This window comes from Gallus gallus, chromosome 9, assembly GCF_016699485.2.
Source record: "Gallus gallus isolate bGalGal1 chromosome 9, bGalGal1.mat.broiler.GRCg7b, whole genome shotgun sequence".
NCBI lineage: Eukaryota > Metazoa > Chordata > Aves > Galliformes > Phasianidae > Gallus > Gallus gallus.
Window position 1 is genome coordinate 23390990 of NC_052540.1, and position 25777 is coordinate 23416766.

The 25777-nt window shown below is 46.2% G+C and overlaps 1 long non-coding RNA gene across 4 annotated transcripts in view; it reads right to left on the minus strand.

The window, feature by feature from the left end:
- Positions 1-6481: 6481 nt before the first annotated feature.
- Positions 6482-25777, minus strand: part of LOC107054149 — a 63314-nt gene continuing 44018 nt past the window's right edge. The window contains exons 2-6 of one of the 4 annotated variants that reach the window (XR_003076660.2): positions 24053-25770; positions 23396-23564; positions 9692-9808; positions 9421-9537; positions 6482-9056 (exon numbers count right to left, since the gene is read on the minus strand). This is a non-coding gene — a long non-coding RNA (uncharacterized LOC107054149). Of the gene's footprint in view, positions 9538-9691; positions 9809-23395; positions 23565-24052; positions 25771-25777 lie in introns of all 4 variants that reach the window. The other 3 variants (XR_005862315.2, XR_005862314.1, XR_003076658.3) reach the window with 3 other exon arrangements.

Consider the following 25777-nt stretch of genomic DNA (forward strand, 5'->3'; position numbering starts at 1 on the left):
TTTTCAGCATCCTCTGTGCAGAGGACCATCCCTGCACCGCAATCTCTTACAAGCCCTGAGCCTCAGGGTCTGCCCTTCTGCACAGCACTCTGTGCGACAAGCACTGCCTCACAACTTCTGTGCAGCATCCCAGGTCTCCCTGTCTGTGTGCATACAACGTTCCAAGACTGTCTTCTTCTCTGCTTAGCACTTCGTCTTCTGCCTAGCTTTCTTTGTGTTACTATGAGCCTCATTCTCCACTCTGTTTCTCTTTGTACTTGATCATCCCTTATTATTTCCTGCCTTCATATCCTTCTAAACCTGCCTTCTAGAATTTCTTTGCTCTGCCTATGTTAGAAGATGATGGGCTGACAGTGCTGTATCCTTTCTCCTCCTCACTGATTTTGAATTCCGATCTCAGCTCCATTTCTAATTCTTGTCCCTCCTTCTGATAGAAAGGAGCTTTCACTGCTCGTGATGTGTTCTGCCAGGCAGCACCTTCTGGAACAGCTTCCACCAGGTACCCACTGGAGAATAAAGCACATTCTTTATCTTCTGTTTGCTGCCATCTGTTTCACTTCCTCTAGCCCTCCGATTGAGTCTGCATTCTTAGGATTCATCTGTTCTGTTCAACCCTGACTTTGAAGAGGAAAAAGACAATTCCACCAACTTTCCCAAGCAATTCTTCCCAAACAAATTCCCTCCAACATACATTCCTTTGTTTTCTGCACCTTCTTTGCCGTAGGATTTCATATACACCAACATTAGAAAGGAAAGGTAATGCACAAAGTACAATATATTTAAAAAATTGTAATATCATCTCAATACCAAATCACAACGTTTAAATGTTGATTTTCAGTGTAAGAAATGTGTTATGTCCACAAGAGTGTATTTTTGGCATGGGTTGAAAGGTGTTAGACCTTAACCCTGCTGTTAGTGCAGGAACTGTTACTCCTTGCTCTGCAAGTCAGCCAGGTATCATTTGATACGGGAAAGCAACTCTCTATTGGAGGAGTCCACTCTGTGAGCTGTGTATGTACGAATGTTCTAATGTAACCTGAGGAAATGAGGAATGGGCAATTTGGATAACATTTTGCGTGGTCCGGCAAAGGAGAAAGAGAGATTAATAGGAGAAACAAAATGAGCAAGATAAACGGATTGACTAACAAAACAGAGAGCTTTCTGAAAAGTCAAACATAAAAATTGCTACAGCCCATGTCCAGGTTGGCCAAGATACACACAGCAGCCTTGGCAGCATTACACTGATAATATTTTTGCAAGGTGGAATTATTGCTGAACAGTATTTTAGTATATTGGACACAAACATACTGATATTTTTATTAAGTGTCAAGCATGTATTTGTTCCTCTTTTGCCTGCAAGAAAAACATCTGCCGTTGTTCATTAAAAGGAATTCTCACATGATTTCTATTTGAGTTTATGTGAGCGTCAACTGTACGCAACTGTAATAATTTCTGCATGTATGTGCCATGTTCCTGCTGTGCTGAGATCTGCCAGGGGTGGGTTTAGCAGGCAATGGGGAGGGCAGCACAGCCTGGGTCGGTGTCCCTGTGATGGATTACAGGTTTGTGCGGTTCTTCACAGTCTGCATCCACTTCTACCATGGAACATCTCAATGAGACCATCACTTCAGCAGCAATGAGAAGGCTAATATAATATAATATAATATAATATAATAATATAATATAATAATGTACTGGGGGGGTGAATTTACATATGTTGCCATTTACGGATCATGTACCTGTCATGCAAAAGGCACACATCTTTCACACAGCTCAGCAATGTTATCGCAGATAACAGAAGACCAAAAATCAAGTTCCTCTGCCATAGAGTCAGACAATGACCACATGTATGTACTCAATGAAAATGGTACTAAAACGTTCTGTTTGTTTGTTCACATGATTTTAAATGGGCAAAAGGCAGCCCATCTCCTTGATCATAGCAGGAGGTCGTGTATCATCCGGGCAGTTACACAAGTTGTACGTTGGAAACCCTAAAAACTTACAGAGGCCACACAGACATTCACACTATCAGATCTGTGCATGAGTGTATGAAAGCAAATAAGCATGTTCGTAGGTGTACATGTAAACTTAGAATTTTGAAGATCCCCAACAACAACATTAAAATACAATACTGTTAAAAGAAAGCTGTAGGAATTACCAAAGAGAGTCAGACAATTTACTGGTATACAGAGCTCATGGGTTCAAATTTCTTAGCCTTTAATAACATTGGGTGATTATTGTTGAAGATTACTGGGGAAGCAGTGAGACCTAACAAATAGGGCACTTGCGCAAGTAATGAAGTACTGGTTTTGTTGTAGTAGGAAAAGTTCAGGGGACCCATTTATTAAGCTCAGCCTTACACCTGGTTGGTGTTTTCCTGCAGTACAACCCTTAGTGTTTTAAGGGTGCACTCCATTTCACACAGATCCTTATCAAGATTCTAAGTTAGCATCTCAAATTTAAAAGCATCAGAAAATCCTTTATTTCACTGCAAACTGTGTGTTTTACAACTCATTAAGCCAGTAGCATCAGGCTGTAAGACATACTTCCAAATTGTTGCATTAAAACTCATCTTAATTACCTCAAACAATCTCAAACCGTGCTGAGATGCAATCGGAATTTGGATTTCAACTCCTTTTGAATTTCACCTGCAATACATTGACTGCAAGACCTGGAAGACAAATTCCAGGTTACAGTTTGCTGGAGGGAAGAAGGGCGTAGGAAAGGGCAAATGAGCTACTTGAATGTCTAAGTAGGACTTTTGCATTTATAAAGGCCACTAACTATCAAGAGAACCAGTGAACAGTAGTTGCAGTATTTAGCTTCGGGCTCTTTTTGAAGTCTTGTGTGACAAAACTCATGGAAATTTCCTTTTTCCTGACCCAACAAAATCAGCCTTTTTTTTTTTTTTTTTTTTTTTTTTTTTTTTTTTGCCCTTGCAGTGTTTGTTGCCTTCTGTAGAGAAAACAGTAGGCACTAAATACAAGTAATAAAACAAAAGAGTCTGACCAGCCACAGGGAGCAGATGGAAGCCTTTACAAACATGGAAATGCATTTCAATTGCAAATGGAAATGAATGAATGTTATGAAATCTCATCAGTTGTCAGCGCAGTCCTGACGCCTTTCAAGTCAGTCACAAAACCAGTGGATGTCAATGAGAGCTGTGTTTTACCTAAACAAATCATGTCAAAAACCGACATGAATATTTGCACAGATTAGCAGACAGGTACATGTACTTTTTCCATCCTGCCCAGCACTGCACGTGATGTGATGTGATGTGCTGGCTGGCTGGGAGCAGTCTGAGGAAGGACTTTTCCTCTGTTCAGCTCACCGTGCCAAAGAGCACTGCACACACCTAAGGCACTGTGTAAAGAATTGAGGCAAATTACAGCGCAGTCTGGAACGGTTGCCCAAAAAGTGCTGTTTCATGGGAGAGTTTGGGGTTGTTTGTTAATAGGAAGCTAACTGTGGGCTGTGAAAGCCCCTGTGAGGTTTTCCTCTGTTTGATTTGGCTGCTCTCGTCTACATTGTTGTTCTCTGCCTTGCTTTTTGCTGTGTTTTGAATCATTTGTGGTTTTGAGGTAGAAAGTCAAAGTCAAATCCGATCAGTAAACTGAGTTTGGAACTGCAGTGTGCTGTTGATGCTAAAAAACATCTATTTTGAGGTGACTATGAGGCAATTCCCATGTGCTGGGACACTTTCAGGGAAGGCAACATCTGTTTCTCGGTTGTTTCTGCTGTATTCCTGGTTTTACTGACTCCTAAGACAAAACTGTCCCTCAGGATCTTTGGTAAATGCAACTATAAATATACGGCCAAGCAACCACGTATTGCAGAACATCTCTGTCACACACAGCACGCTCAAAATCCAGATTTGAAATCAAATTGCTCTTTACAGTGCTGCACCCACTCAGCATGCAGAGGTGAACATCCCATCACCCCAAACCTCCCCCTGCTGTAACTTACAAAATCTATGGAGGTATTCTTACAAGACTGCAATCATCTGCTCTTTTGGTCTTTATTATCTGACCTGATAATGGTAGAAACTTTCTTCTCAAGTGTTCAAGACCGATGTTCATGGTTGTATATAAAGCAGAGCTGGCGTGGGGATTTAGTTTAAAAGACAATAAAAGAGAAATCCTGGCTCTGTGATAAATAACTGGGGTTGGTATGTCTTCTCTTTCTCCGTCTGAACATGAAACAGTTTGTAAGCAATGGATATTTAGTTAACACATGGTAATGCAATGAAATTTAAAGAAACATAAAACTTCTTCAATTTGATGCATAAGTAGATTACAGCATTTTCAGCATTCCAGTCTAACGAGCAAGTGGAAACTGAACCAGGTTTCATTTAACCTAATTAAAAGTGCATTGTGAGTGGCTTTCTGGAGTTCAGCAGCATATTCCCTCATACATTTCAAATTCATTTTGAGTGAAGACTAATGTCAGTAGTGGTAAAAATGGACATCTCTTTGATAAGCTTTGTATGCCTTTTTAATCTATCTGTTTGGCAAGAAGGTATCTATTATCCCTCATTAAAAGAACAAATAACATCTGGGCAGTGTTTTTTTCATTAACACTGGATGTTATCTAAGAAAAAAAGAAAATGTACAGACGTTCCAAACAGCCAGTCAGAGACTTTAAAGAACCCATATAGTCATAGATCCGTTGGCAGCACTGAGTTCCTACAGTGCATGTCTTCATGTAATACTTGTAGCACAGGAGTAAGGAAGTGTGGAGTAGAAAGACTGTCTTTCTGAGATGAGAGAGCCATTACAGAGTGGACATTACAGCAGTTGCAACTCTACAATAATAAATGCAGACAGCCCATTTAAATGAACTCCCCAGGAAGTCCTGCTTGTTTGGTGTGCCGGTATCTGTGCCCTGGATCTCAAGCTGAGCCAACACCTGAAACACGGGAGATACGCAGGTTCAAAGGTGGACCTGCCTGTGTGCCCCTCGCATTTCGCTTAAACACACACAATGCCTTTTCTTCCTCTTTTTCTTTGGTAAGCACACATTCAAGAGCAAAGATTAGAGCTAGATAAATAAAGGTGTGTGGGAACTTCTACATATTTAGGTTCTGAGTAATTTTTGACAGATGTATTGCTGCCGTGTCATATGGGACACTGATCAGCCACAGTTGGTTCCCTGGCCCTTTTTTGTTGTTGTTTGCACAAACATGCTACACAAAACTTACATTCTGCACCGACTTAAACATCTTACAAAAGTCAAAATACCTTTTTTTTTGTACTGGATAGTGGCTGATGGATTACCTGGCTCTGGATGGAAGCTGTGTCCAAAACACAAGGCTTCTATAATCATAGAATCATTTGAGTTGGAAGAGACACTTAAGGAACATCTCGTTCAACTCCCCTGCAATGAATGGAGACACCCACAGCTCCATCAGGTGCTCAGAGCCCCTCCAGCCTGACCTTGGCTGTCTGCAGGGATGGGGCATCCACTCCCCTCTGGGCAACCTGTGCCAGTGCCCCACCACCCACACTGTAAAAAACATCCTCCTTATATCCAATCTAAATCTGTCCTTCTCCAGTCTGAAACCATTTCCCCTTGTCCTGTCACAACAGACCCTGCTGAAGAGTCTGTCCCCTTTGTCTTACAGCCCCTTTAGGTACTGACAGGCTGCTCTCAGGTCACCTTGGAGCCTTCTCTTCTCCTGGCTGCACAGCCCCAGCTCTCAGCCTGACCTCTTAGCAGAGGTGTTCTGTCCCTGGGTTCATTTTTGTGGCCCCCCTCTGGACACACGCCAACAGCTCTGTGTCTCTCCTGTGCTGAGGACTCCACATCTGGATGCAGTGCTCCAGGTGAGACCCCACAGAACAGGGCAGATGGCAGGATCACCTTCTTGACCTGCTGGCCATGCTTCCTGTGATGCAGTCCAGTATTCTGCACCAAGCTCCTGCTTTTCTCATCAAACAGTAGAGATGCCACAGAAGCCTATGACTTCACACTTTCTGAAAGCTAATCTAAGCACACTTTCTGAAAGCTAATGCTATCAGATACTAAAATGATGTGATGGGTTCTAATGACTTCATCCTGTAGAACGTGTAAGGTGTATTGCATCTTTCCATGAATCACGTAGTTTCACGTAGGTAGGAACCCTGTAACCCTGCTTGTGATCTGTAAATTGTTAGACAATACCTTTCAGAATCATCTTGCAGAAATACAAGAATGAAAAACCACACCCTTGCTGCCCCCACTGCCCCCAACCCAGCCCTCAGGAGCTCCACTTGCAGCAGTTGCCCACTCAGCTGTAAAAGAAAAAGCTTTCTAACAGAGTGCTGGTGGTAGGAGCGTGACTGCAAGACAATCCTTCATTTACTTTTGAAGTCAGGTTTACATGGAATATCACGTAATAACTGAAGTCTTTCAGGCATTTACCAGTGCAGGGCAGAAGGAGATGGGAACACACAGCATAGTAACGTTCTGTTCTGCAATGAATCTCCAGACAACACGCTGATTCAAATAATAATGAAAAGTTTTAATGATTAAAGAGATCAGAATCTGATACCACATCTGGGTGTGTGCAAGGAGTAGAGATGAGCATTCTATGGTTTTTCCCACAGATGACACAGAACCTGAATTACAAGCTCACATCACATCTCTTATAATGTGTAAACTTGCAACCACTTATCCTCAGCCTCCTCCATGCTGTGTTGCAAAGAGAAAGTTCCAGAATGTCTTGGAAGGCATGGACGTCAGTGATGTGTTAGAATTGTAAGCTTACTGTCAAAGGTTCTAAACCAAGAAGAAGAGAATAATCTAGCAGTGTTTTCCTTCATATGTTGTATTTATAAGGGTTTTTTAAAAATTAAACATAGTGACTTGTGTGGGTGCTTAAAAAAACCCACCAGAGGCAAAGCAATTTGATGTCAACGGTACTTCCAAATTCACTGAATATAGCTCAAATCACTCTTTGCTCTTAATTGAATTGATATCCATCTGGAACAACTGCACTATCACGTGGAAGTCATAAAGAGGCTGTGTACGTCCTGACTGCAGGACTTCTGGTAACACAAAGGACCTAAGCAGTCCTCAGTGGATAACTGTGAAAAGTTTAGAATTTGCATAATCAGTTGCTTCAATTTCTTACCTTTAGGTTTTCCTCCTGAGTTTACTTAACCATATGCCAAATATCCACCAAAGATTTGATAACCCCCAAAAAGGCCTAAGAAAGGAAACATCGTAAAATATCATGGCTGTATATTTGTGCTTTATTCCCTTCAACGGCCTCCTGAAGCTCACAACGTCTACCAAAACCCACACTTCTATATGCACAGAGCCTCAGCTCTGCATAAACACGATTCTCCTTCTTTTGAATTTGTATGAGCTTTTGCAGACTGAATTTCAGTCCCCGAAGTGACACCATAGTGCCATCGTTCTCTCTTCTTTGAAGCATCTGAAGTCCTCTTTCGGTCACTTAAAAGTCTCTTAAAAAGCCCTGAGGAGTGAATTAATGCCTCCTTCAGTGCACCCCTTTGCTGAAACTGCGAATGGCAGTAAGAAGTGGTTCGGGCGTTCGTGTCCAGTGGATTACGAGCAGAGCCAGGAATAGGGAAATGTTTTCTAATCTTTGTATGGCTGCTAATTCATTTAATGGCATCAAGCAGATTTCTTAATCTCATTACATCATAGTTACTCCATGTTTGAAATAAGGTTGATGAATATCCAGCATTGTTCATCATCTTGCGATCTGCAGCTATAGAATAACAACGTAGGCAGACTGGGGATGACAGATGATTCAAATAGTGTTTTGTGATCCTGGCCTATGGCAAAAATGTATGTTGCCAGGATAGCATACTCAATACCAAAGCAGTTGCTAAGTAAACAATGTGGATTATGAAATAACTAATACTTAATTAAAAACGGTGTTAAGATTTATGAAGTCCACCAAAAGACCTCCCTAGAGACTTCCTCAGCTTCTTGTCTGGAAAATATTTTAAATTTATTGTTATCATCACCCTAATTATTTTCATGATTCCAGAGTCCTATTCAGGATTTATGTACTGAAAAGAAGAACTATGTTATCTAGGTAGGTCTTCAGAAATTGGCTTCTTCTTGTTGGTTACTCAACATGTGTGGTTATTTTGGGGCTGTTAGGGCCTGGTGATAAATGTAAAAAAGCTGCCTATCGTGCATTCATCCCTGCCTTAGCTGGGTACTGATTAGATTGGCTTTTCATTGTGCTCCCAGAACATCGTTTTATTAAAGCTTTTTGTCATGACATGAGACTCACTGTATTCATGGATAAGGCTTATTCAAGGGAGTGTGACTTAAGGGGCTGGGCCCAAAGCTAGCCAGGACACTGAGGTTATGTAGCTTTGGAAAGAAGCAGGACACTATCAGCAAGCATGGAAAATAGGTCCTAAACATAGAACCAGTGGCAGTCTATTTGAAGACAATCCTTCTGCAATGAAACGTGATCCAGATTGGTGTCAGGGGTCTATTTGCTATTCACTGACATTAACGTCAACTCACAGCTGGTATTCTTGAGGATCAGGAGTTTTGTATTAAACTGGAGGAGAATGGATGCATTCCTGTTTCCAGGCCTTCAAACACTGCAGCTGGGGCCCATGTTGCATGCCCTCTTGTCTGCTGCTACTCCTGCCCCCAGCAGACCCATATGGAGCAGTGGTGGCCTTGCAGGTGCTTCCCTCAGAGCAGTATCTCCAATATCTACTGCACTGCGGCTGCCCGTGCAGCTCACCGGGCAGATGAGGCCCTGCCAGCAGCAGCATGCCAGGTTGTTGCTGGCAAAGCTGGGCGCTCCTGGCCAGGCCTGGGGCATCTGCAGGGCTCTTTCCGCCTGGACAAACCCTTGCAAGGTTTGCAAGATGGAGTGTGGGCCTTCACATATACCCATAATGAATTAAACACAGAGGTATGCTTTGCCCACATCAACTTCAAGTAATTCCTCTCTTTAATGTAAACCTCTGTATGATACAGCATTTGTCTCTTTAACCTGGCACATGCCTTTATAAACACACCTTTGTTTTTTTGCATGGAGACGTATTGCCAACATCGTCAAGGTCCATCTAAGAAAATACAAAGCCCATTAGAATGATATTCATTTTATGCACACTTACTTACACCTTAAACCATACCAAATGTATGAGCCTTAGGGATACGTAGTGAATTTTTCACCCAAAGCTCAGTTATTTTCAATTCAACTGATGAATTGAGTGTACTGACTTCAAGGTCACAGGGCATGTTGGTTGGATGGCTAAAATTCTTCAGAAAGGGCTTTGTGTATTTATAAGGATAACAGTAATATTCAGAGTGACATCAGGAGGGTAATAAAAATAATCAAAGGAGTTTAGTGAAGGAATTAATACATTACCATGTAGAATAACAAATGAGGAGTAGGAAAATGCAATTCCTCTGTGGGGTTTTGTATACCTGCCTTCCACTGTGCTGCTCCCACCTCCCTCTGTGGTCCTCAGGGCTGCACACTCTGAGAGGCACACCTCTTTTCCAGCTGGGCAGCAGACACCAAAGAAATGTGGTCACCGAGCTCTGATAGATGAGGCATGGTTTTACTAAAGAGCACAGATGACCGTGGTAAAAGTGTAGTGAAGAGCAGGGACTTAAGGATTTTTGGGTGGTGCGTGCTATGAGCTCGGCTGTTTCATGCTGTGGAAAAACCAGAGTGACTGTTCTGCATTCTTACCTGCAGGTTGCTTGTGCGTGCCCGTTCCTGGCTGCTTGCTTTCCAGCAGTGCAGACAAGCCCGCCGTCCCATCCTGCCTGGTGCAGCAGCAGCGTGTCGTCAGGCCTTGTGGTAACTCTGCAATGTGGAGAAACTGGCATGAGGGTGAGATCACGCTGGTTCTGTTTTCTGACCTGAAGGAATGTAACCTCAATGACCTCATACATATGCAGAGGTTGGCAGATGCTCATATTTGTTCCACTTGGAAATGCAGCATTGCGCTTCGCCCTTACACTGCCTGATGCGGGGCAGATTTTGGCAGTGAGTGGTCTTCCAAGATACCACCATTGCACCAGGAGTAAAAGCTCCTCAGGTGAGCTGACCTTGGCCCCAGGGATGGCCCAAGGGTGGCCAAAGGCCCTCATTCCCTGCTCAGGGCCATGAGAATGCATGCATCTATGTAAGAGCAGTATGTGGCTAAATGAGCTGCCCATACACAGCAATTGCTACTGCAATCCAGAACAGTGAGAAGCTGGCATTAACCTCTACTTATGTACCCTTTCTGCTACAAAACTGGGTGCTTGGGAAGCATCAGCTGGCCTTGAAAGGCAGAAGTGGCTCACTTGTGTAAGTGCAGTTGTCTGCAGTGCAGTAGCACAGAGCAGGGTGCTGAGGTTCCTGCATGCTCAGAGGATACCTTCAGCAGAACGTAGGGTAGGGGCATTCAGGTGCAGAATCTTTGATGGTAAACACCGAAACTGTGTAAGAAGATTATGTCTCCCTAGTCATCCCGTTAATTAACATAATTAATTATATTAATTCTAATACATAACGTCCCACCAAGAATGTGACAGGGAGAGCTCCCTGCTGCTGGTGCACAGAGGGTGCTATGGATGGCACAGAGCCAGGAGCTGCGTGGGAAGGTCACTTCTACTGCACCGCTTCTGCACGAGCGAGCCGTGGTGGCACACTGCTGTGCACACTGCCTGGGCTGCTGTGCAGGAGGGCTGTGCACCTCCAGCAGCCGAGCAGCACCGCGCTCTGCTCGGGCTCCGACTCAGCACAGGCAGCAGTGTGCTGACAGTGTGCCCCCGCTCCACCTCTGAGCTTATTCCAGTTTAAACAATATCTTGCTCTGGATTTTCTTTAGATCAGTTTCCTCCCACTGGTGAGGCTGGGTAAAAAGCTCTCCCAGCAAACAAGCAAACAGAAGGTGTAAACACATCGTGTTTAAATAGAAATCTTTCACTGGCATTACTTCAGCCACAGTAAATAAAATAACCTGCTACAGAAAAACAGAATTTATAAAAATATTTGGGTGCAGCTCCAGGGAAGAAAAAGTTGTTTCTGCTCCAATGGCTCTTGTGTGTTTCCATAAGGACCGCTTTACCAACCCAGTTCTGTCTGCAGTGACTGAGAAAGTAAGGGGAGCAGAGCAGAGGCAATTCGGTGTTGAAGGAGAAACTCCGATGAGGATAACTCAGAAAGTGCACAGCACGGTGAGGCCCATCCATTACAGCTGTGGATTACTATCTCACCCTGAGCCACCCTCTTAAACCAAACCATTTTATTTTCCAATGCCTTTAAAACACAAGGAAGCACGGACTGAAAGTACCGTGCGAAAGCACGGCAAGGTCAGTTCGTCTGTGCTGTGGATCCATGAGGGATACTTCTGTGTCTCTGCAGAATATGCCTGTGCTGTGCTGTGAACTACTGGAGCTGACTTTGAGTTCAGCAGCCATACAAGAAGTCTGGTGGTGCAGATCTGTACTGGGCTGCAGCAGTGAGAGAAAACAGTTCTCTGTTCCCATGTTTGACATTTTCAGTGCCTTCCAGCAAGGTGGAATATCCTGACAAACGGAGGTTACTTTGCATGGCACTGCGGAAAGCAGTCAGGGAAAATATGGCCAGAGAAGATTAAACCATGTAAAATAAACAAAACCTGAGCATTTCTGAACTATTCTTGTAAGACCCAATCATTCCCCTTCATCACGTTTATTTCAAAGAATTCATAGATTCGTTATATAAATTTGTATATATAGCAAAATGCAAAAATAACCTTTCTCCTTTAAGAATGAATAGCTCAGGGTTCTTACACCACATCATATGTTCACATGAGCAGAGTTATTGACGCCAGTAAGGACAGCTCTGGGACCAGAGGGATGCAAAATCAGGTCCAATTTTTGTTTGCTTATTCAAGCACAGATCCTTCTTAGAAGAGGAAGAAAAAGACTCTGTACTCCTGCAAAACCCGTGGCACTGCACTCTGCGCCCATGACGAGGGCAGGGCTTTAACAGCCGCCGCTCCTCCCGGCCCTCACAGTGTCCTCAGCACCCACCCCAGCACAGCACAAAGGCCGACCAGTGCCGGGAGGTGGGAATGAGCCATCCTGCTTGGAAAGAGAGGCGAAGAATCTGCGGGCAAACAAAAAGGTTTGGTCAGGTTCCCACTGCAGCTACTTGAGATGCAGAACATTGAATTAGCTGGGAAATATGGCAGAAGGCTGACAAAAATGACAGTTTTAATGAATGGGCTCTTCTCAGATGTCAGAATTCGGCAGACTTAGAGACGGGGCAGAGAAATGATGCGTGCTCTGCTAAAGGCCTGCATGCATGCCTTGAAGGTAATAAAATGGTTTAAAAAACATACACTTCATCTGCACAAACCTGGCAGTCTTTCACACGGGTCCTGACACGGAGATCTGAATTTCAATTACAGGTTTCCTTGAAAGAGACAATTTAATTCTGTAAAACAAATCAAGTCTGACAAAAATGATCCGTTTTTGCACAAAAAGTTATCACAGCAATTCTGTGAATTAAAAGAAGGGCGACGTCCCCAGGTGAAATACAAAACACACAGCTGTTGTGGTGCTGCTGTTCTGAATTAGCCAGATCAGTAACTGTAATTGCTAGAAATGACTGTTTAACCCGGTTTTTGGCACTGTTGGTTTGTTTTGCAATGGCAGCGATTTCCAGAGGTAAAATAAAAGAGAATCACATCTTGAAATCCCACACTGGAGATCCCACAGTGCAGAGGCCACGTCCTCAGTCTGCCATCATGGCTGACTACTGGGCAGCAACATCACAGTGATGGCAGCCCCTGGCGAAAGCTCATCAGTCCTTTCACCGACTGCAGGTCTGCCAACAGAGATTCCTCTGTGGTCTTTGCTTTGGTGAGCACTCCGCCGTTCAGAAGAGCTCCCTTTAACCAGAACCTGTGCCATTCCTTGACACGCATGCAGTGGCATGTACCTGGCAGTGCTTACATCTGACCACACCAACACTCCTGGTGTTACTGCCAGCTCACAGTTAGTGACTGCATTACCACCACATGTTCCCTCATTCCTGTTTTGTAATGGAGAGCAGCTGTAGGTCAGTACCCCTCCCCAGGCACCTTTGCTGCTGCTGCATTGTGCTGGAGCAGGTTCTGATCCAGAGAAGGTTACCCTGAGCTGGAGCCCCTGAAAGATCTTTACTTTGCATCAGAAATGTCTGTGAAAACCCCAATGGCACAGCCTGGGGATCCCTCGTTTCAGGAAGAAGCTGCGGAGCTCTGGGGAACAGCCTGTGCCTGCCTTCTGAGCGTTACTGAGGGTGTGCTCAGGTGTTTGTGGGCAAACGCAGCAGGGAGCACTTCCAGCTCCAAGGAGGTCAGAGGGGCAGGCAGGGAGCAGAGCTCGGTTCTAGCTCGGCTGGAAGTGACTTGTCTCTGCTGCTCACATGCAAGGGCAGAGAGCATGCACTACCTGCAACAGAGCTGAGTGTTCAGCCAGAGGTAAGCACATTCTTCTCAGCAAAGAGAAAGCAAGAGAGTGAAAAGGGCCAGAACTGGTCAGTATTTGGTTGGTTATTGGTCTCCACGTTATGTTTTCATCTGTCCATCTTCCCTGCCGGTGAATTCATACATCCTTAGCTGACCAATTCTCTTCCACCTGCATAGTTAGGTTCAGACCCACAGGGTTTGGTACAGCTCACGTCGGGTCTCCCTGTGCACACAGCGTGCTGAGTGGGCTCCTCCCATGTGGCCACTGGGAGACTTTTGGGGCTGTGAGCCTATAGAGAAAAATAGGTGGGTCTGGTTTCCCTAGTCATCATGTTTAGCGTTACGTATGCCACGGTGATGAAGCATTGCGAATCATGAGTCTGCTTGCATTCACTGATAAACCGGTCATGCAAAAGGCTCTTTGGAGTAGGAATTCAGCAGAAGGCATTTTACATCTGTCAGAAGTAATTCCAGGGTGTGGAGTGACTCGTTGGGAACTGCATGAATAATCACGGCCTCATTTTCAGTAAAACAAAGCCATGAACTTGTGGTTGGCACATCAGTGGGGAACACGTTCCCAGTATTGGGGGCTGCATTCTGGGCACTGCTGCTAGCAAAATACCTGAAGGATGGATTGTATTTTAATGAAAACAGCCTGATCACTTTTGAAGTTCAGTGTTGCATATGTTGATACGGTATGGACATAAGACTGCAAAACTCAGATTGGGAAATAAAAAGTAAGAAAACCTTGCACTGGTGTGCAGTCAGAAGAGTTTCTGTCGTAGAGATCTGTCAAAGGTGTGTCAGTCTCCTAAGTCAAAACAGTATTGCAGCACATTAGCAAGAGAGGCCCACAGCGTCAAATGATCTGTCCCGGAGAAAAGCCATTTCCCACCACGAGATCATTCCCCAAACCCTTCTCTTCCTTCTGAAAGGTTTGCAGTACCTGCTGTGCACATTTACCAGTGCTCCCTCAGCGTCCCCGTATCTTTGGTCAGACACAGGAGAGGGCTGCCCAGGGGGTGCTGCCGTCACCGTCCCTGGAGGGGTTGGAGGAATGTCCAGCTGTGGTGCTGGGGGACATGTGGGGAAACACTGCTGGTAGGGGATGGTTGGACGGATGATCTTGGAGGTCTTTTCCACCCTTGGTGATTGTATGGTTCTATGATCTTAACTCCTCTGATTCTTTACTCAATTTTGTCACTTTCTGGATTTTTATTTATTATAATCAGGTTCCCAAAATATATGCCTTATCTGCCACGATTCTCCTCTCTACTGACCTGCAGGACCCACGTGTCAGGCAGGTGACTGGAAGGAAGCGAGGATGACCAGTGGGCTGCCTGGTCCCACCAGAGCTCGGGGACATCCCTGCCATACAAATAGAACAACCCCTTTTTGAGGTATCACTTCTTAGATTTTTTTCCAGAGCAGAATATTGTTTTAATTACAAGGTAAATGCTTTGTCGTCGGTTGATTATTCTATTTAATGAACAGAATAAACTTAAAAATAAAGGACCAAACTAAGAAGTGAGGCACTAAATCTGAGATTAGGACAGAAGAAAGGGAAATGAAATCATCCTGAGCTGTATGTTTTACTACTAGTCAAGGACTCGGATCTTTCCCTTCCTCCAGTGAGAAGCAAGCAGATTTGTGTTTCAAAGCAGTGATAGATTAACAATTTCCTTTGCCCTTGGCTGAGGCCAGCTAGTTGCCAGCCAGTACTGGTTCCCGCTTGTATGAAAATAAGAAGCTTGAGTTTTTTTCCTCTGGACTACAAATTAAGTGCTGGTGGGAGTTAAGCAGCTCTGAGGTTTGGATTTGCCCTGCTGCACAAGGAGAGCAAGAAAGGGAAAGGGGAAATCACTTTCTGGATGGCCTGTGCCCAGGTCCAGCCTCAAAGCACCGTGAGGTGCCGCGGCCTCAGGCGTTGTTCCATGCAGTGCGCCGAGGAAGCCAGAGCTGTCTGCCAGAGAACTCTGGGAGTTTGAAACGTGAACACCACTTGGAAACTGGAGGCAGATAACACAGGAGATGGTAGAAAATCTTTATAAACAGAGAAAAGAGTGGGAGAAAGCTGTGGTCACAGATCTGAGATAAAAATGCATTAAGGGAAGAACATCAGCTTGTGCTATGAGTGTAGGAAAGTCCGGAGGTTTTACAGATCGGACATTTCCAGCATATTATTTTCTTTAAACGAGTCATAATACTTAAATTTCTACGTAGGGGACAGGATAATGTGCCATCAAGCTGTTCTTTCAAGGACAGGATCACCTGGCTTTCAAGACTGTGGTCTAAATCCATCATTTCTGTAACCCAGAAGCACTTTGTAGGACTGCTGGGTGCCACAGGAGAGAGAAAGACTGCAAACGTGAGCTCCAAGAGTGCAACTAGATGGACAGGGCACGTCTTGGAGCTGAGCAAGGAATGCAGATGAGTGTGCTGGAAAGGTGTGGCAGGAATGTGTGAGCTGTTAACGACTGTGCTGAAGAAATACTGGTGATACCGAGGCGAAGGGGTCCAAGAACTGGAGGGAAACCCTTGCTTTGGTATGAAATAAAGGACTGCAGCTGGTGCAGGATATTTGGATGAAAATGCTGCTCAGCAGCGATTCTGAACCTCACATAGTAACAACAAATACGGACCTGCCTTGTTATCTTAATTTTCAAAGGCTTTGCAGTGCTCTGCACGGTGATGTTTGCTTTCATTTGAGACTTTGCTAGACAGGGCGCTTCGCAGCTGTTTCCAACACCACAGCAGCTCTCAGAAGCTGACCTTGTCACCCACTCACCAGAGAGGAAAGGCAGAAAAACCTTGATTTTCCCTGATGGAAGCTGAATAAAACTGAGAAATATGATAAAGGAAATACGATGGGATAGATGAAGACCACTGACCAGCATTCATAAGGACAAAGTGTGGAAAGCTGAAGTTCTGGAACGTGTAAAATATGGAATCTGCTATATTGTGAGTCAAAGCTGTGCCAGGATCTGAGCCCGCCGCCCCCCCCCCCCCGCTTTCTGCCCTGTAACTTTCTTGTGAGTCTGTTTCCCCATTTGATGTGTGCTTCAGCTGTGGAATGCCAAAGGGACATACACAACACGTGCACTACCTGCTCTACCTGCCCACACTGCCTAGCTGCAAAGAATGACTCCAAAGTACAGGGAGTCAGCATTGTACCAAAACTGCTTCCCCAAAAACAGTTCAGTGACATTCACCTTATGTGCTTCATTGGCTTTTCGAGTTCCTACTGGTTGTCCCTCATTGCACAAAGTGCCACAGCATGCTCCTGAGAAGACGGTCACAGTGCCACAGCAAACACCAGGTGCAACCAGTGCCTCCTACCTGGGAACAGAACAATCCCTGGCCATGAAATGAAGCACTCACCGAAGTGGTCTGCCCTCCTGCCTGGCAGCTGTCCCACCAAGACATCCGTGCTTCTGCCATGACCAGAAGGAGCAACAGCCCACACAGCTGGCACCGGAGCAGCTGTGGGCTCAGCGGGCAGTGCGTGACTGTGTGTGCTACCAGCAAACATGCTCTGGTGTACCAGGAGAGAGTCACACTGCCTGCACCCCGCTGACTCTTTCAGGACTTTCCATCTCATAGCGCTAGCTAGGGAATTGCTGGTTTGTTTGTTTGTTTTCCTGCAAAGTAACTAAAGATGTTTACCACACAGCCAGGATCTTTGGTTCCTTAAAAAAGCAGCCAAACTGAGCTACTGAAAGTAGGCATCTTCAGTGGTTGCACTCAGGGCCTGCAGACTTGGGGCCTTATTAATTTATCTGTTCTGTCGCTAACCCAATGTTCTGGTGTGGAAGGATTGAATATACGGTGCCAACAGCTGCCTGGGGACCCATCAGTCCCAGCAGGACCCAAAGTCACCATCAGCAACTGCCCTGCCCTGCAAAGCATGGTGAGAAATGGGCACATCGGGTGAAGGGGAAGGACAGGGTGTACTCTGTGTAAATTAGCAAGGGCTTTTTGCTGGAAACATAATGTATGTGCCAAATATTACTGTTGACTGGTGGTTGTGAAAGCTAAATATGCCATCTTGTCCGCAACAAGAGGCCATCTCTGAATCATATCCTTCAGTGAATATGTCAGGAAGAAATGCAACAGGGGCTATCATCTGTGTGTGTGTTAGTAATAAAGTTTCCTGGAAAGAAACGAGAGGTTGAGAGATGTGTTAGAGGCATGTTATTCACCCCATGAGTTCTCTTCTTCACATGGTTGATCCTCAAAAAGCAGCTCTAACACACCAGAAGCAGAATGCCAGTCACTACATCACAGCAGCTTTGTGTATCCCTCCCCAAGAGGAAAGAAAACAAAACTCATCCCAGTGATTGTCTGCTAAGTTCCCAGCTTTTCTGAGATGAACAGATCTGTGCCAGCAGAGACGAACAAAGCTGATCTTGTATGTGAACAGTGCTGTAATACTGCAATGAACCTGTAATTCTGCACGCATGCACACTGGGTGCTCCTTCAGTAACAGCTTGTGCATCCTGTGCTACTGAATTCTTCCAGGCTGACTCATATTTAAATCTAATTGTTGCAAGAAAGGAAGAACAAACCTACTCAGCTAAAATGATTACAGGAGGAAGAGAGAAATCAGTTTAGGAAATATGAATCACTTGAATTTTACAGAATTCCTGAATGAGGAAGCTGGGGCTCAAAGTTCATACAAAAGATCTGCTCATTGCTGGAAGCAAGCCGAGTCCTGCAGCTCCTAAGTGGGGTCTAACCACAAAACTTCCTGTCATCATCTAAGTCAAGATGCTTGCTCATCACTTTTTAAAAAGATGCTATCCTAATCTTTTTTCTTCACTTTGTATTTCATGTGTCAATGCAGCTTATGGGGTGAGAAGGAAATGAACCCAATCACGTATACTAGCAGGGCCCAAAGTAAGTTTTCTATTGCAGCTGAAGTTACAGGAGAACAGTTTCCTGGTGGGATCTAATGTATGCAGTGGTTACAAAGTCAGATACATTGCTTTGGTGCAAAAGGGGATTGTAGTGACTTGAGTAAAATTGGCCGTGTGGTCTGACCCAACAGCTTTATCCAGTACAGAGATCGAGGAGCTTTTTTTAGTGTATGGGAATTAAGTGCTGATTTACATCTGACTGTAAATTAAACTGAGACGAGTGATGCTGTAACCATTCTGTCTGACTCTCTTGGATGCTGCTTACCCTTGAGAGAAAATGCTAAGCAGGACCTCTGGCAGCTCCTGGCCCAGAACAGCCACAGCCCAGTGCTCTAAAGGCAATTAGCACTTATTGCAATATACTGCAATAGTAAGAGTTGACTATGAAGAAATGCAAAAGGACCAAGAAAAGCTGAGTAACAGAGCAATACAACAGCTTCTGTGTGGGGAGACTGTGCTGGCTGGGACCCCTCAGCCTGGGCAGCGAGGGGTGGAGTGGGGAGAGGATTACCAAAGCCTGCAAAGGGTACGTGGTGCAGAGAGTGTGGGGAAGCGTGCCTACAGAGCATCAAGGATCCTAATAGCCAGGTTCAGAGCAAAATCAGAGGAGCTCATTCCTCATACAGCAGTTCTAGCCCTCCTGAATTATTTGCCCAGGATATTTACAAAAACATGCAGAAGTTTCCCAGGGGCTCAAGGGGAGAATGAACAAGGATGTGAAACAGAGCCAGTGAGAAGCGCTAAGCAGACTACAACTAGCTCATCAAAATACGCTGAACTGAAAATATTAAAGGCAGAGAGATTACTGGGGGAGAATGGAAGATGTATTTGCCCTTATATTACTGTTCTGTAGGTATCTGCCTGCAGCCAGGTTAGGAAAATAAACTCTGGACTCAAAGGAGCTTGGTCTGATGCAGCATGGTCTGTGTTACATCAGACCAAGTGTGGCTTTTAAGAGGCTGCTGAATGTCCTACTCACCTGCCCTTGCTTTAGGTCCAGCGGCACCCAGGACAGTGATGTGGAAGGCAGTTTGTTGTCATAAGAGCTTTGGGCATGCAGTTCAGCCCAGCACTCAGGTCACATCCAGCAACACCATGACTGAGTCACTAAGGAACTGCCCTGCGAGAGTTGGTACGTGCAGCCCTGCCACTGCCTGTACATCTCCAGCACAGGGAATTGGAGCAGCAATCTGGTATCCCAATTACCACCTTTGTACTCTGCAATTACAGAGAACCAGGAAAGAAAAACAAGGCTGATCTCTAGCAGGAACTCAGTGAGGATCAGACAGCACAGCGTGTCTGTGGGATGGATTCAAAGAGGTGAGAAGCAGCATATTACAGTGATCCAGCTCGTCACCATAAGGGCCTGTCGCTGCTGAGGTAGCTACAACTGCATCCCCAAGACCAAGCTTACAAGAAACACATGGGCACTGAAACGTGACCAGAGGCCTGTACTTCTGCCCATGGAAACCTCTCTTAGAACCCATTAAGGGCTAAGGGCAAGGCAAATCTCTAACATGCAGATGAAGATTTTGCTACTTTACTCTTTCTACCGTGGGTTGTTTTTCTCTAATTTTGTGTTGCTATTTCCCTTCTGATAATTGTTGCCCCTTACAGAAAAGTCTGAACAAGTGTTTCAGAAACACTCCTCAAAGAGGGATGTGGTGTCGGTTGTGGATATTTAGAGCCACTGCTCTGAGAGATCACCAACACTCACGGATGTGAGAGCCTCTGTCAACAAGAAGAGAGACAGATCTGCTTTCATACTCTGACTGCCATGGCACCGGCCTCTGCCCTCCGGAATAGCAGCAAAAAAGGTGTTCTGCTAAATGGTATCCTGAGTTAGTGGCTGTGTTAGCACACAGGGCTCGCTGCTGCACGCTCACTGAATGTCACTCTGTTCTGGTATTCGATGTGTTTTTCATTACAGTTTCATAAAGTCATAATTAGAGATTCAGCTGCCCTCTAATGGCACTGATTTTAGCAGGTGACAGCCACACAGTTCTCCAGCATGGTGCAACATTACACAAAGCTCTGTTGAAGCTTCTGCAGTGTATGAAGAAAGCAATGATATTAGGTATTAATAATTGTTTCTTTCCACCTCACCTTGGAAATCCACCAATTGCTATTCAAGCATAAAATTGATTGTTTGGAAGTTATCAGGAAAACTCTTAAACTCTACACAGGCGGGAGTTACCTTGCTGGATTTTGTCAGAGAGGCAATCTGAGTTAATGCACATTTTCTCCCTGTAGCCCAAGTGACACTGACCTCCTTCAGGCCACAGGCAGTACAACAGCAGGGCTGCAAAAGCCTCGGAGCTGCGAGCACAGCTTTGTTTGGCTCTGCACTGGTCTGAATCCATCCCAGACCACTCACAGTACTGCAGTCCATCTGTACACAAGGGCTGTGCCGACTGAAGGCCTTGATACTCTCATCATTCAGACAACATGTGCCCATCTTTTGTCTCCCCAGATTGTATTCCTCGCCGCCCTAAAGCTCACTTTTATTTCCACAGTTTTGCTTTGCATAATAAGATTTTATTATTTTTTGTGTTTGCGATGTTTTCTTTCATTTCCATCTCTATTTATTTCCTATGCTACTTCAACTGTAATTCCGTAATTGCTCTTAAAATCTTTCCTACCTGAAAGTTTTTTCTACAGTATATTTTAAATTGTAATTCTAAGAACTTGATGTAAGGCAATAAATATAGCCTAGATTATGGGCAAGATCAGACCCCAGTCTGGATAGCACAGCGAGTCCCCATCCCTGCGAGGGTTACACTTTTCTCTCTGTGAGCACACAGCCAGGGGCACCCAACAGCCAGCAGCAGAGCCCCAGCAGTGCTTCCCTGAGCAGGATGAATCCTCAGCAAGATATCCTGTAATGAAGGGTGTCTCTGCCCTGGTTTTCAGAGATCCCAGGTAACTGTAACCACAACCCGGAATACCTGAAACTACAGATTTTTGACCCATCTATTCCCCCCCCCCCCCCCCAAAAAAAAAAAAAAAAAAAAAACAGAGCTGAGAATTCCTACAGCTTTTACATGCATTTCTGGGCACTGATGTGTGTTACAGGCACCCACACACAGGCTCAGGTCCCAAGGTGGCCAGGACACATTGCACATCGGTACCCAACATGTCTCTCTGTTCCTCTCCCATACTCACATCCCTGCTGCTTGCTCCTCCTGTGGGGTGTCACAAAGCACCTGCAGCATTCCCTATCCCACACACTGGTTAAACCCAGCCTGCCTTTCCCCGGGCTTCACTGGGTGCTAACAGAGATCTTTAGCTGAGCTTTTGACTCAGGGTTGGCTGTACCAAAGTTCCTTGATAAACAGCTCTAAGCTTACCATGCTATGCCAGAATCTAGAAGTGACCCAGGCACAATCCCCAGCCCTCTGCTTCTCTAAGACCATTCATTGTTACCTGCAAACAAGGCTGAAGTTAGAGATAACTGGAATGATACCAGTGGGTAGCGATGAGGAGAAGCACACAGAGGAGGAGGTTTGAGGTTTGAGGAGGCCATGACACTGGCATGGCCTGTCGGGAGGAGGAAGCAGCAGAGCCTGTGTGCTGCCATGGGGTGGGCAGGCAGCGTTCGGACATTTCTCTGGATGCTCAAAAAGCCACGGGGTTAATTCAAGGTTAATTCGGAAAAGCACAAGATTATTTCTAGACCTACTCTACTTTCCTGTCCCAACAAGCAATAATTACGCACCGCCTTTATACATAGCTGTGAATTTTAAGACAGAGGCTTGGCGGAGGGGTGAGGCCGCGGGGCTGCGCAGGGCCGGGTGCTGCAGGGCAGGGTGTGGAGCAGTGCTGCCTTTATCTCAGCTGTCACCATGAACTTTTCAACTCTCACAGATGCTGAACAGTCCCAGCACCATCCCCTCTATCACTGGCTGTTTCAAACAATTGGGCAGCCTAGTTCAAAAGGCATGGTGGGCAAGCCAAGCATGCAGGCAAAGTCTGCTCCATGCCCACAGGGAGGGTTTAGGCATCAGGCCCTGCTGTGCCCCTGTTCTGGGCACTGCACTGGCCCTCAGGATCCTGCTAGAGCTCAGGGAGGGGAGCGCAGGCAGCTGAGCCATGTTGCTGCTCCCAGCCCGTGCTTCAGGTGGGGAGAAGCTCCAGCTGGACACAGAAAGCATGCTTGAGCACTCGAGCCTCATGCAGCCACATGGCCTCGTGCAGCTGCATGGCCTCGTGCAGCCAGGTGGCCCTGCTGCACATGCTTGTTCCCCAGGGCCCAGGCTGAGCCGGCAGCCTGGAGCAGGACAGGGCTGTCCCCACAAGCCCCTGGGGTTCACCTGGTGCACAGAGCGGGGCCATGCTCCTGCAAGCACAGGTTGCCAAGCAGACATTCACTGTATTTACAAAAAACATTAAATAAAATAAGCCATTGGGTTTCTCCATCCCTCCCTTCATGGGCCTCACCACTTCTTCATCGTTCCGTCAATGTGGTATTTAATGCCTATATTTAAAGCCCCACCGTCTCCTCAGCAGTGCCCTACAGACTGACTGAGCGTTATGTGGTCACCCTGCAACACCACAGGAGCCCCAGCCATGCACTCCACCACTACAAAGCCCCTGTACAATGCTACTTTTTATATCTTGCACTAAGCTGAGTGCTGGAGCAGGCACAGCTATTGGCGTCTGGTGTCTGCTCAGCTTTATTTTGAGGTGTTTAAACTTAACAAACTGGTTTTTTTTAGGCCCATATGCACAGATCAGGCAGTCACCTGTGGCAAGATGTTTATTCTCAGATTCTAGCCAATGCCAGGGAACAGCCCTCTCCAAACATCATTGGAGCTATTTAAGTAGCTGCTCACAGTTACCCCTCGGTTCACACCAAACACCACAAACTCGCTCATTGAGCAACAGCTCCTGGAGACACGAGGGTGAAAAGCCATAGGCAGTTCAATCTCGACTTACCCATGGGATTTTACGGTTCTGCTGTAAATGGGTGTTTACTTTTGAAGAGTTGCACACCCAGTATAGTTTACTATAGTGTACTAATCTTGAAACTAGCAGATTTACCTGGCAGTTTGGCAGCTGCTAACATCCCTTAGTATCCTTTGCTTCCTGACTGCATTGCAGGCTGTGGAAAGGCAGAGAAAAGCCTGGTTCTCAGATGGATGAGCATCCAGCTGTGGCACAGCAGACTCTCAAGACTCTGGTGAATGTGCTCAGGACCAGCGGTAGCTTCCTAGAAGAGGACAGATGCAAAAGCATTAGTACAGGCGAGTGGTAAAGCCTGAAAATTTGGATAGCATCAACAGAGAGGACAACTTTCATATGTCTGATGGCCATGTTGCTTTCCTTGGCACTTCTCCTCACCTCAGGACTACAGCATCCTTCTTCCTTTTTTCCATACCCCCCACTCCGCCCTTCTCCCCCATGGTGCTGCTCCTCACCTCCCTCCCTCACCCCTCTCACACAGCCCCTGCCCATGGCTGCTGCTCTGACTCGCCCAGCCCATGGTCCTGCAGGCCACCATCACCTGCCTCAGCCCCACACGCCCGCAGCTGGGTGTGGGCCAGGCTCTTTGTGTTGCAGCCACCCTGAGCATCTTGGAGCAGCAGGAGGGGCAGCCCTGTGCTGTGGGTTCTCCATCACTGTTGCTGCAGCACTGAAGAGCGCGCAGATACATTACACAGTTAAAGCTCAAAGCAGAAAAGACGAGGGAAGCTTAACTGTGACAGTTTCCTCAGTGTTCCACTGCAGACTGTACTCCCTGCCTCGTCTGCAAGTTGCCTGAACAGGGTTTAGATGGGGAGGCTTCTTTGGCTTTTGTACTTCCTCCTCCCGAATAACTTCATCTCTGGGATTCCAACAGGGCCATCGTATTGAATGGATTATGAACTTTATTTATCTGCTGGGCTCAGCAGGAACAGCTTTGCATCTAAGGTCCCACACTGGTTTGAGTGACACCGTCCTAGGTTTATGCAAGTGTCAGGTGAACAGGACTGCCCTAGGCTCGGCCCCAGTGGGTGCGGAGTGATCGGGTTACCTGCAGTACGAGCCTCACTTGGGAGCAGGGCAGTTCTCTCTGCAGTGATGTTATCTTTGTTCCTGGTTTCTGGCAGTAGAGCAGCTCACACATGCTATTAGCAGATGGCGTGAGACACACACGGAATTTGCACCCAGAACATTTCTCCCATTCTTCCTTCCAGAATGAAGAAGTGAAAATTCAAGCTAAAAGCATGCACTGCCTGCAGCCCTGCAGTCAGTGCTACCAATAGTTAATAGCAGGCTGGAGTACAAACCTCTCAAACACTTCAGTCTCTGCCACAGTGAACCACTCTGCACATACCCTTTCAGTCAGAAATGCAGGGAGTGCATTTCTGGAAAATTATGCTCCTTGATGCCCTTATGTCAGCTTCTTTCGGGATCAGCTGTGAACAAGCAGCATGCATTACAGGACACATCTCTCCAGTGAGCTGAGGCATCCATCTGTGGCCCATAAGTAATCGCTGCAGGCTTGACAGAGCGTGGCAAACTTTGCAACCACCAGGAGAAGTGCATAGGTTTAAGTTTCAGGCAAATAAATGGCCAGGATGGCATGATCCAGGAGTGCAGGCTTGTGCTCAGCTCCAGGAGGAGGTGCTGGCCTGATGAACCCCACTGCACCCCTAGCTGTGCTGCTGCGAGCTGAGGCTGAATGGGTCTGCTCCAGTGCTGTAGCCACATGCTTGAGTTCTTTCCTGAATAACCCTTCGCTTTTGGTCTGAATGCCTCACCCAGGTAAACAAATGGCTTTTTGAAAATCTCCCTATCTGCAGTTCTTTGCTTCAAACATATTATGATGTTCTTCATCCCCGTGCAGGGAGGTGAGTCTCGCCCAGCGCTGCTCCTGAGCTGGAAGGAGAACAAACGCTCATAAAAGAGCACTTTTGGATCACCTCATGTGAGCACGTTCCTAATCTGCTGTGCGTTGCCCCATAGGACAATCTTATTCCAACTCCATGAACCGTGCAGAAAAGCAGCAGATCCAAAATTGTAAGGAAACGCGAGTCAAGCACTCAGGATCCAAACCTGAAGTGCTCTCGCTGAGCCCACGTACCGGTGTGGGCGCAGCCCCACGCACAGCCGCACGCACAGCCCCGACAGCTCACGGAGCAGCGCCCGCCCGCAGCGCGATCATCCGCTGCCGCCTACAGGTGGTGCGGCCGCCTGCACGCACAGCCCGCAACGGGCTGCGCGGCGCAAGAAGAGGTAGGAATCCAGCTCCCCAGTTCTAAGCAGACTTCAGCCTCTCCTGACCTCATGCAGCAGAAGGGCCCGTCCCTGCTTTCCCCGGTAGTGCTGCTGCAGCTCAGGACAGAGGGGCGGCAGAGAAATAGCACTTTGTGCCTCTGCCAACACTGAGCTATTGAAGTCGTACTGTCGTGTGCACCTGGTTATGCCTTCCACTGAAAA